The following is a 12,874-nucleotide window of genomic DNA, read 5'->3' on the forward strand; positions in this document are numbered from 1 at the left end:
TCAACTAAAATATCTTCATATGCCTCACAATCTGAACAATTATCATTTAATCACTGTATGATACACTATTTCACTTCTGCTCACATGCTCCAGTTGTTACTTCTTTTTTTTTAAGATTTAGTTTTTATTTATTTCTCTCCCTTCCCCCCCCCCCCCCCCCCGCCTCAGTTATCTGCTTTCTGTGTCCATTCACTGTGTGTTCTTCTGTGTCCACTTGTATTTTTGTCAGCAGCACTGGGAATCTGTGTCTCTTTTTGTTGCGTTTTCTTGCTGCATCAGCTGTGTGTGTGTGGCGCCACTCCTGGGCAGGCTGCTCTATTTTCATGTGGGGTGGCTCTCCATGTAGGGTGCACTCCTTGCGTGTGGGGCCAGATGCCGTAACCCGACCAGAAAGCTCTCCACAGCCAGTCAGCTATGGCCATGCAGTGAGGCACATATAGCAGCTGATTCATTCCAAAGGGAAAAATACTAGCTTCATCCAGGGCTTGAGAAAATATTCAACAAGAAAATACCAATGCCTTCTACCTTCTCTAGGAGGATGTGGCTAAGGAGACACTGAGCATGGTTCTCCCTACCAAGGTGCTGGCCACAGGCAGGAACAAACGGGGGGCGGGGGGAGTGGGTAAAATGGGGCAATGAAATTCAGATTCTGCCAAGGTTTAATCAAAGGTCAAGAAACCACTCCTACACAGCTTGTGTGGGGAAGGAAACAAGGCACATTCGACCCATAAACCAAAAAGAGGTACTTGCACAAGCCTTCCCCTTCATCATCCTTCCCTCCTCTGGGCAGGCTGACACTGTCCTCACGTCTGTGGCAATCAGTGTACCTCTTGCACCACTCGGCCACCACTCAGCCACTGTCTACTGGGTTGACCCCAGCTCATTTTAACCAGCTGCCAGAGCAGGATATTTAATGACAGGGCAGACAGGGCTTTACTCCCACATCAAGGCTGCTGGAACAAGATAGCAGGTGCCAGAAATCATTCCCGATGGGGAACAATCTCTCCCCAACAGGAGGGCAAGCAGCAGGGCAGCCTGCCCGACCAGGCCAGAAGATCCGTCCAAGTTACTCCTGAGCATGGGGATGACAGGCATCAAATGCAACCCAGAGGCACCTCTCAGGTTCCAAGGGGATTAAAAACTGCAGACCTACTGTCTGGCGCACCCTTCAAAGAAAGCAGTGTCTGGGGCACAATCGGAATTGGCAGGTCTCAGATACTATAGCATATTCTTCCTCTCCTCTCCCTAATTCACAAGATCTTAACACAACCACAAAATGAGCAGCCTCTTCTTATAAACCCTCCTGGCCCAAGCAAGAGCTTTTCTGCTAACTGTTCCAGGACTGCAGCTACCTTTATGACAAACCTCTAAAAAGACAAACTTCTAAGAACTGTTGCACAGACACATGCCTTGAGAAACTCAGAATAGTAAAAATTAAATTTAAAAGAAATTAAAGTTTTCTTTTTTATTTAAAAAAAAAAAACAAACTGATGTCCTTCTAAGACCAGCTGACCAGGGTCTCCTACGCTCCCTTCCGCCATCACATTAAGGAAACTTAGCAAGGACATTTCCTCTCCAAATGCTCACCACATCTGCACACCCCCAAGGCTTGTTAACATGATCCTGACCATCTTAAGCTCTTCCCCTAAGAACCTGCAAATAGTGACTGCTTCAGTCAGAAGAGGTCAGCAAAATCCTAGAATACAGTAGAAAGAGCCTACCACTCAAAGTCAGAGAAGTTGCTTATCTCAGCCTCACCACTCAGGAGCTACCCTACCTTGGGCTACGCAGAATCTACTTGTGCGCCAGCTCATTCATCTGGGGCTGTGCTGTGTTACCCACACAGCAAGGATCAGCTATTAATAGACTTCACAAGGGTAAATAGATAAACCCAATGTCTATAACCCATCACCACCATCACCACCCCAGTAAAACGGCTAATTTTTTTCTGCAGTTCATATCTAGCATTACCCCATAATTAACAGAAATTTGAGAAGTCAGTTGTTTCATGGACTAAATTCCAAGGAACTTATTCAAAGTGCCTATTACATTGGGAGCCTGAGATTAATTTTGTTAACACCAAAATGAGGTTTCAAAATTCAACTACAGAAAAAAAGACATGGAAACACATGAAGCCCCACTTGATTGAGGGGATAGAGCATACTTTTGTGCCGTGCAATGCACAGGCAGAGGTTCCTGGGTTCTGGCTACCCATTAGAATCCTCAGGGAAGCTGCCAAACAACACTAATGCCTGGGAACCACCCCAGAGATTGATATAATTGGTGGGAGAGAGCCTAGGCATTTTCTCCTTTCTTTTTTTTTTTTTTTTAAGAACATTTTTCAAGTGATGTGACTACACAGCCTGGTTGATAACCATTAATTTAGATAATGGAGCTTGTGGATGCTGGCCTTTTGCATCTACCTTTTGCAATGTCCTCCACAAGATTTTCAGGTATTAGCTTGAAAATAAAAAGCCAAAACATAATTTCTAAATAAACTTCCTTCAGTATCTAGTACAATGCATGTGCTCATGTTAAATGCTTACCACAAGATGTTGGTGGCTCCAGTGTGTGGACCTATAGAGCAGGCTAGAACTGCTGACAATGGAAAGAAACAAACACAAGAGTCGGGCAGTTTAACTATTTTTCTATTGTGAGATCAAAACATTTAAGAAAATGAAGTGACTGCTCAATACCATACCCACATAACTAAAAGTGAACAGAGCACTGTAAAGGTCATGGAATTTTTTAAAGGCCAAGCAAACATAACCATTTATTCTAACACTTCCTGTGTAGTTTACCTCTAAAAAGTCCAAGTGTGTCTATTTCTATGGCATGTAGTAGACTTTATAACAATACCACATGAATCTTGTTTGGCAAGATTCACTTTTGAAAGCCAGTCAAGCATATCCTGAACTCCAAGGTCGGGTACAAACAATGACTGTACAATTGTCAGCACCGTTGGCATCCGCTGGCTAGTACCTGATCCACTCATTTTGGCAGTCCAGCACAGTGGGCTGGGACAGTGGGCAGTAGAACCACGATGCTTTGGGGGGAAGCCAAACACTCTGTTCTAAGGCACTTAATTCCAGAAATAACCTCACAGCACAGAAAGGAGCACCTGGCCCAAGCCCAGGCTGCAGAGAACACCTCCGGGTTGGGCCTCACCTATAGGGATGGAAGGCTAAGCGAGCAGAATAGCCTTCTAGATCCCATCTACTTCTTTTTTTTAAAGATTTATTTTTTATTTCTCTCCCCTGCCCCCTCCTCCCCAGTTGTATGCTCTCTGTGTCCATTCGCTGTATGTTCCTCTGTGAGCGCTTCTATCCTTATCAGTGGCACTGGGAATCTGTGTTTCTTTTTGTTGTGTCAGCTCTCTGTGTATGCAGCACCATTCTTGGGCAGGCTGCACTTTCTTTCGCGCTGGGCAGTTCTCCTTGCAGGGCACACTCCTTGCGGGGCACACTCCTTGTGTACAGGTCTCCCCTACATGGGGGACACCCCTGCATAGCACGGCACTCCTTGTGCACATCAGCACTGTGCATGGGCCAGCTCCACATGGGTCAAGGAGGCCCGGGATTTGAACCACGGATCTCCCATGTGGTAGGCGGATGCCCTATCCATTGGGCCAAGTCCGCTTCCCCCATCTACCTTTTAAAGTATAGATCACTAAGAGTCTGCTTGCTTTCTGCCTCTGTGAGTAGGCTTTGGTAAGTAAAAGTTTTCACCTGGAATCTAACAGATTCAGAAAAATCATAAATAATTAAAACATGAATCACATCTAATTATCTAAATAGGCTAACTCCCTGAAAGGAGGGAAGGGGATAGACAAGTCTGCTTCAATGTACCAAATTAACTTCACATTAGTCTGTTATTTGATACAGACAGGTTGAACCATTGCAAAGACTTTCAGACCTTTTGATTTTCGATTAAGGGAGAAGGAAAGAATGTTGAGGCATTAAAGAAAGCATTAGCAGAAGGCTACCTAAAATGGAGCCAAGATTAACATCTGTAACTTCCAAGTTATGTATCCTAACCAAATAAAGACTTAGGTACTTAAAACTGCTTTAAGAAGAGCTCCAGGGAAGCGGACTTGGCCCAGTGGTTAGGGCGTCCGTCTACCACATGGGAGGTCCACGGTTCAAACCCCGGGCCTCCTTGACCTGTGTGGAGCTGGCCCATGAGCAGTGCTGATGCGTGCAAGGAGTGCCCTGCCATGCAGGGGAGCCCCACGCGCAAAGAGTGCACCCCGTAAGGAGAGCCACCCAGGGCGAAAGAAAGTGCAGCCTGCCCAGGAATGGTGCCGTACACACGGAGAGCTGACACAACAAGATGACGCAACAAAAAGAAACACAGATTCCCGTGCCGCTGACAACAACAGAAGCGGACAAAGACACAGCAAATAGACAGAGAACAGACAACCGGGGCAGGAGCAGGGGGAGGGGAGGAGAAATAAATAAATCTTAAAAAAAAAAAAAAGAGCTCTAATACTTCCCTTCCCTTTTTGACAGAAAGCTCCCTTATCATGTCAACAGCTTTTACTTATTTCCCTTCAGCAGCGTTTCCTAGGAAAGCAGCAGCAGCCTTGCTGCAGGTGGCATGTAAGCAAGCTCACGGTAAGGCAGCAGGCCAGCCCAGGACCAACCCACCACGGGGTCGAAAAGCCCCCTGGGCGCCGCACCAATGGCAGCACTGTTGTCACTGCCTCCAGAAAGCCGCAAGCTGCTATTGGAGACCAAAGGCTGGCAGCAGGCCAGCCAGCATATTGCACCCAGCATTGCCTAAGAGAGTATTGAGTCTTAAAAAGCTTTACAGATGCCTGCAGGGGAGGGAAAAAAAAAAGCCAGGTATTTTTACTCATTCTAACACTGACTGGCCAGAAAATCTGCTGAGTCACTGAGTACCAATCAAGAGAAAAATGATGCAGAGACCGCAAATACTAATCTTCATCCTGCGCTCCCTTCTAACAGCAAAGCACATTCATAAGTAATATTCTTGACTCTGGAAACACAAGGGCATAGGCGAATTCACATACCCTTCATCCTTAAAAAAAACTTTCAGAGTCAAATTTTCTAACAGTATAATATACCAGACAAAACTATTTTATGTTAGCAATAGTTGTCTCTAGGTAGACGAGTAAAGAGTGATTTTCTTTTCTTGCAATGATCTTCTACACTTTGCAAATTTTCTATAATGAGCCCATATTTCTTACATTAAAAACAATACTATATCTTAGAATTTTATTTCTTGGCAAGAGATTAGGCCCACATCCTGGAGCCCTAGGATATAGCTTCAGTTCACCAACATATTTTAAACTACTGCTTATGAAAACTCCAACCCTGGTTAAAGACTCAGCCTAACACAGAATTAAAGGAAACACTAAACGAAGGTTACTGGATTTTACTTGCTTTGTTACCTTTCCTAGAGAAAGACTGTTCCAACTTAACAGAAAGAAAATTTAACCAATGGTACACTTCGGTGAGAAGTACAATAAGGAGTTAGTAGTAATAATGATACATGAACTTCAGTTGACTTCTGCTTATTTTCCATTCTTCCTCCTTTGCTGCAGGCTAAATTAGACAAGTGACTAGTGAAACACAAGTCACCCTTCATTTTGGTCTGAGAATAGGAAAGTAAACACAATTTTTTTAAAAAACTTAAAAAAAAAAACACTCGCTTATCCACAACTTCATACACTTTTTACTCAAGGCCAATAGCTCTTAGTCATCTCTCTGTGCTCACAACTCTTTCTTCCGCCTGATAGGTTCTTGGTCTCTCCAACCAAATTCTACCTATTCCTCAAGTCTCCAGTCAAATACTGCATCCCTGAAGTCTTCCCTGATCTCAAAGATAGAAGAACTCACTCCTTAATTTCCATAGCTCCTAAATGACATGACCGAGTCTATGCTTTTATTGGGGAAAGGGCGGGCAGGCCCAGCATCAGCTTATCTTTACGGGACCATACTACCTGGCTCAGTGCTGGGCAAACATCATGAAGAAATGAATAAAATATAGCATCTTTAAAAACAGAACAGGCGGCGGACTTGGCCCAGTGGTTAGGGTGTCCGTCAACCACATGGGAGGTCCGCGGTTCAAACCCCAGGCCTCCTTGACCCGTGTGGAGCTGGCCCATGTGCAGTGCTGATGCGCGCAAGGAGTGCCGTACCATGCAGGGGTGTCCCCACGTAGGGGAGCCCCATGCGCAAGGAGTGCACCCCGTAAGGAGAGCCGCCCAGCGCAAAAGAAAGTGCAGCCTGCCCAGGAATGGCACCACACACACGGAGAGCTGACACAGCAAGATGACGAGCAAAAAGAAACACAGATTCCCGTGCCGCTGACAACAACAGAAGCGGACAAAGAAGACGCAGCAAATAGACACAGAGAACAGACAACTGGGGTGGGGGGAGAAGGGGAGAGAAATAAATAAATAAATAAATCTTTAAAAAAAAAAAAGAACAGAACATAACAGGGTTTGTGGCGTCATGTAATCCACATGTGTATATTCAAGCCTTAGGCACAGTAACAGTGTTAAGCTGGGGCCTAAATAAAAATCTTCATGTTAGCAGAAACAATGCCAGGCTAACCCCAGCCAAAGTTAGTCCTTCTGCACAGACAGTTAACAGCAAGAGAAGGCACCCATGTTAGCATTTCCACGCTAAGCATCAGATTATGTGGCTGTAAGAATTAATTTAATAATCCTCAAAAACGAGTAAAGTGTCAAAATGCATTATCTTTACCCTAGTTATCTCTAAGCAGATGTGGGAAACTATAAGTATTTGAAGACCAGACTGGTTAGAGCGATGTTTTCCAAAGAATGTGCAAAAAGAAAACTTTTGTCCCATTACTGAGAAATGGGCAAACTGTATACTCTGCCTTCTCTGCTTAGTTTGAGAACAAAAGCCACTGGCTTGTTTCAAATCAGAAATTATTCTCTTATGCTTTGCTTCTGACTTCTTAACACAGTCTACATTAACTGACCCTATTGAAATATTAATGGTGGTAAATAAAACTTTGTTTTCCATTTAAGAGCCACAGATATAGCCTTATCTTTTGTGGTACTATTTTTGACTGATTGTTTCTGATCAACAGTAAGTATAGCTGGCATCTGGGATGTCCTATCCCTGGTTTCCTCTATAATGACTGAATTAGAAATGACGGTTACGAGCATGTGACATAATATTGTAATCTCTATCCAACCAGCTGCTTACTTTTTTAAAAACTATAAGCTTATACAGGCATTCTACTTCTCAACTACTTTAATTATCAATTTTTATACTGCCTCTGAACTTGAAAATGGTTTTATCTTGATAATTCCCTTTGTCAGCAAACTAATAACATATGCAACAAGCTCAAGATAAAGGTATCATGGCTCCTCAAGAAATGAAGATTTACTGTCACTGTGGGCCTCAAGGGGAAGGGGAAATAGATATTGAATAGATGGAACCAACGTAACTGTGAGGGAAATAGAAGTGTTTCACAAGAGTACATAAGGATGGATATAAAACATGTAATATTACACCAAAAACATATAGGGGATGACAGACTAATAATGTAAACCGTAATGTATTACATAGGATAACTAAAAATTTAGAAAACTGTATAGCCTAAAGTATAAACCACAATGCAAACACAAATGTTACCTTGTTTGAAAGCTATTGTCTCAATATCTGTACATCAGTTTCAGTAAATATGATATAAATAAGTTAAAAGATTATCGCTGTGGAAGGGAAAAGGTTTTATATTGGATATGTGGGAGTACTGTATATTGTATATATGAATTACTGTGATCTATGGCTCTTGTGAAGAGAAGCTCAATAATTAGGAAAAAAGAAAAGAAAAAGATAGGATGTAGAATTTTTCCAAATCAATATGTATTCTATATCTAACCTTTAAACTCATCGCTATATTCCATTTTACTATTAAGGGAACCTGGCATTATATTGGGCTTTACTTTTCAGGAAGTTTTGGATCAAGAGTGGTTCAACAATGGCAGTGGAGGAATACTGGTATGGGATGTTATTGACAAGGGACATATGGTTGACAGGGAGTTACACAGGGCATGTGTCCAGGGTGCATGGAAATGTTTGGATATACTCATAGTGGAAACAATTAAAAACAACAGCTGGAGGGGTACTGGGTTCCTGGCCGGGGTGGGGCTCTATCGTGGTCCCTAAGGGAGCAGCGGCAGTCCCCCAGGTGCAACGGCAAGGACCAGGAAGGAATGAGGGTCCAACAGTGAGCCCCTGATACTAATGACTATGCTTGTGAGCCTATACACCTGAAATAAGAACAAGGCCTAGAGCAGCACTGTGCCTAAGAGTTCCCTCCTGACAGCCTCCGTGTTACTCAAATGTGGCCAGTCTCGAAGCCAAACTCAGCATGTAAATGCAATGCCTTCCCCCCAGCGTGGGACATGACACCCAGGGATGAGCCTCCCTGGCGCCGAGGGATCACTACCAAGTACCAGCTGATGATGTAACTAGAAAATGACCTTGAATAAAAGGTTCAACGCAGACCAGCAGAATATTCCTGTCTATATATAATAACAGGAGTTAAAAATGCTGTTTGACCTAAATTAAGGGGGAAATGGAAAGGACAAATGAGTTTATATGGCTATGAGTCTCTAAAAAAGGGTCTGGAGGTTGTCAGAAGGATTGCCCTTATGCACACCTGAGCAGAGTCTCAGAGACAGATAAAGTAGATACAACCCCAGGTATTGGTTCTTTTGAGGGCTAAAGAGACCCACAGGTTCTATGGTCATGGCAGATAGAGTTCACTGCCATGTCAGTTGGCCCTTCTTTGGAGCTGGTGTTTCTGCATGATGGAGCTGGACTCAGATGTGATCTCTTTTCACAAGCCTTTCCTGCTACTTTACTGGAATTGTAGTTGGTGCTGGGGTTTAAGATATATCTAGGGGATCTGAATCTCTGAACTGACAATATGATAGCCAGGCCCTGAGCCTCAACAGACTTCAGCTCCTATACTCTGATTTATTGGACTTACCCCACTCAGCTAACATGGAGTTGAAGAATGTCAACCACCACACCATGGAGCCTAGAGTGCCTACAACTGAAAGCAGGAGGATTGCATCCAGTATCCATGTGGAATCTAACCCCCTCTTGACATAGATGTGGAATGGACACAACCAAGCCAAGGTCCACAGGAAGGAGGAATACAGTAAGGATTAGAGTGGACATAATGATACTCTATTCATGAACTATTGTGGTTAATAATCGAGAAAAGGTGGCATTGGTGTGGAAAAAGTGGCCATGATGGCTGATGGGTGTGGGGAATGGGAGGAGGAGATGGGATGTGGGGGCATTTTTGGGACTTGGAGTTGTCCTGGGTGGTGCTGCAGGGACAATTACCGGACATTGTATGTCCTACCATGGCCCACTGGATGCAACGTGGGAGAGTGTGGGCTATGGTGTAGACCATTGGCCATAGGGTGCAGCGATGCCCAGAGATGTACTCACCAAATGCAATGGATGTGTCATGATGATGGGGGAGAGTGTTACTGTGGGGGGAGTGGTGGGGTGGGGGTGGTGGGGGTGAATGGGGACCTCATATTTTTTGAATGTAATATTTTTTAAGTGAATAAATAAAATAAAAAAATAAAAATAAAAATGAAAAAAATAAAAATAAAAATAAATGGTATATCTTAAAAAAAAAAGATAAAGCTATCTAGGAAATTTTGTTTCTTGACAGGTAGTATGGAAGAAGAGTCTAGGAGGTAGGTGGAATTTTAAAAAATATTTAATAGCTATGTATTCATTTTAATGTGTATAAAAAAACAGGTTGCCTAAACCTATGATTTTATTGCTTAGGTCAAGGCCAAGGGGGAAAAAAAATGAGTAGATTGAAAGAAATATTTTAAGTAAAAGCAGTTCACTGGGTACAAGGAAGTAGTAAAAATCAAGAAAACAGTATTCAAATTGAAAAGTTAAGGAAATGTGATAGGGAACGAAAATAAAATGTATGTGGACTCCTGAAACTTTATAAAGATTCTTCAAGCTAAAACTTGGTTACATGGAGGAAACTAGCTGTCAAGGCAGGTAACCTGAGAGAGGACAAAGGCACAGCAGTTACTCTACTGGCTGCTCTTTTCCATTTATAGAGGAAAAGCTTGCTGCTGCCATTTCACACTTTAATCTCAGTTCTGTTCTAACAAACTGGACAAGGACCCTGACCCTAGAAATGCCACAAGACCACACATTAGCTTCCCAGGTTCCAACCCTTTCCTGCTCTCCAAGCCATCCTCAGGGCAAGCTTGCTGGCTCCCAAGGCTTATCTACCTGAATTTACCAATGGCTCCAAAATATTTTCCCCATTCTATTTCTTGCCTAAGCTGTAAATATCTATTGATAATTTTACCTGGGAGAACTTCAAATCCAACATGTTTAAAATTAAACTCATTCTTACCTTCCAAATCTTCTCCTCTTCACATATGTCCAGAAATAGTTTAAAACCATGACCATCAACCCCAGGCACCCCAATGCCTCCCTTTCCTTCCAGAGTTGCCTTTTAATCACCGCCTCTCCTCCATGCCCATCCCAGACCTCTAGCCTCTCTCAAGTGGACTGGCACAGCAGCCTCCAGACTGCTCCCTGTATTTTGTTTCTCTTCTGTCCAGGGTTTTTTGTATTGCCTCAAGGTTAATTTCTCTAAGTTAAAAATTCCTCCTTAAAAATTCAATTCAACAGAAAAAGGAAAAAACAAACAAAAAATTCAGTTCAATATTAGCTATAAGAGAAATGCAAATTACAACCACAATGAGATATCGCTATATATGTATCAGAATGGCTACAATAAAAATAATTACACCAAGTGGGAAAAGAATGTGGAGAAACTGGATCACTCATACATTGCTGGTGGGAATGGTGCAGCCACTCTGCAAAAAGTATTACATTTTCTTACAGAACTAAACACATGCTTATCATCTGTCCCAGCATTTCCACTGCTGGGCATGTATACCAGAGAAATTAAGGTTTATATCCCGTATACAAAAGTTCAAAGCAGCTTTATTTGTAATAGCCCAAAACTGGAAATAGCCCAAATTTCTTTCAATAGGTGAATAATTGGACAAAATGTTGTACATCTATAATGTAGAATACTACTCAGAGATAAAAAGAACTACTGATACATGCAACATATTGGAATTATGCTGAATGAAAAAAACAACTCTCAAAAGGTTAGCTACTGTGCTAGTCCATTTATATAGCCTCTTATAACAAAATTACAGAGGTGGAAAACTGATTGGTAACTGCTAGGGATTGGGGGTGGGGAAGTAGTAAAAAAGGAAGCCTGAGAGATCCTTGTGCTGGAACTGTTCTCTCTCTTGATTGTGGTGGTGGGTTATGAATCTGCACACTTGTGAAAAAGATGTGGGTTATGAATCTGCACACACGTGCAAAGAACTAAATACACACACAAATAAGTCCATGTGAAAATGGTGAAATCTTAGTAAGGCTGTTTGATTGTATCAATGTCAATATCCTGGGAGTGATGTTATGCTACAGTTATACAAGATGTTACCACTGGGGGAAAATGAATGAAGGGGTTAAAAGAGCTCTCATGTTACTTTTTTACAACTGCATGTAAACCTACAATTGTCTCAAACAGTTAAAAATTTTTAAAAAATGTACTTAGCAAGGCAGGTAGAAATTTCCCTGACCTACCACTCCCTTTATATATCCTTCACTCTAGACAACTAGTTCTAGGACTAACATTTATTGAGAACTGGTTATGTGCCAGGCACTGTTCTAAGCACTTTTTATGTACTATCTCATTTAATCCTCAGTGATCACATGAGTTAGTTACTACCATCATCACTATTTTAACACTAAACCACTAAGGCACTGCTGATATAGTAACATACCCCAGGTCCTAACATGCAATGCACTTTCCCTCCACCTCTGGGCCTTTATTCTTATTTCCTAGAAAGTCTCCCCATAGTAAACACCTAATTATCCTTCAAGACCCTGCTCCAATGTTACCTCTGTGGCTTTTCCAGATTTAAATGCTATACTAATAATGCCTAGCACATAGAAGATACTTAATAATGTTTAATCAACGTAAAGACTATACAAAAGAACACAAAGAAAGTTACAAAACTGGCACCAAAGAACACTGATTAACAATAATTATGCTGAATCTATGGTTCTCCAAAGTCAGAATGAGACAGCATTCTATAATACACATTGGGAGATGGAAAAAAAACCATTAATGAGGAGATGCTGGTTAATGAGGCAAAAGTTATCACAATCCAAACAAGAAAAGGTGACATCAGGCTGGTGAAATGCCAGTGTCAGGGGCAAAGTCCATATTTTCCTCAAGTTTTCACATAACGCATATACGAACACAAACCCTCCTAAATCTAGGTACTCCCATTCTGCCTTAATAGTTACCTTTGTATTTCAAGACAAGGTATAATTTTTTTGTCCTCAGAAAAAAATATTTCCTCCAGTTTAAAATACATCTCCATTATTTCCCTTGGAAGAAACTAGATCTTTATTTAAAGGCACCTCTACATTCATGGATTTACCTAAAAAACGTACTGACTATCCTACAACCATCTAGAATTGTTCCAATCACCCTCTGAAGTATGAACACAGACATCAAAGGCAGGGGAATAAAAGCAATTTTGTCCACATACATGAATGAAGCTGAAAGGTCCATAAGCCCTCCCCGCCCCCAGGGTTGTCTTCTCTTAACCAAAGCCTTTCAGAAGGCACCAAAGGGGAGTACAAGTAGAAAAGGAGAGAATGCAAAGGAGGCAAGTAGGAGGCTGAGAGCCAACCTCTCCTTCCAGTTCCTTACTATGAACTAGCAACTCCTCTGCAAGAAAAGCAAAAATCCTTAACAGTGACCTAAA

At 42.2% G+C, this 12,874-nt stretch overlaps 1 protein-coding gene across 1 annotated transcript in view; it reads right to left on the bottom strand.

Moving 5' to 3' along the window:
- ABCC5 (ATP binding cassette subfamily C member 5) overlaps positions 1 to 12,874 on the bottom strand; it is an 88,660-nt gene that overhangs the window by 71,977 nt on the left and 3,809 nt on the right. The window lies entirely within an intron of this gene.

This window comes from Dasypus novemcinctus, chromosome 4, assembly GCF_030445035.2.
Source record: "Dasypus novemcinctus isolate mDasNov1 chromosome 4, mDasNov1.1.hap2, whole genome shotgun sequence".
NCBI classification, from domain to species: Eukaryota; Metazoa; Chordata; class Mammalia; order Cingulata; family Dasypodidae; genus Dasypus; species Dasypus novemcinctus.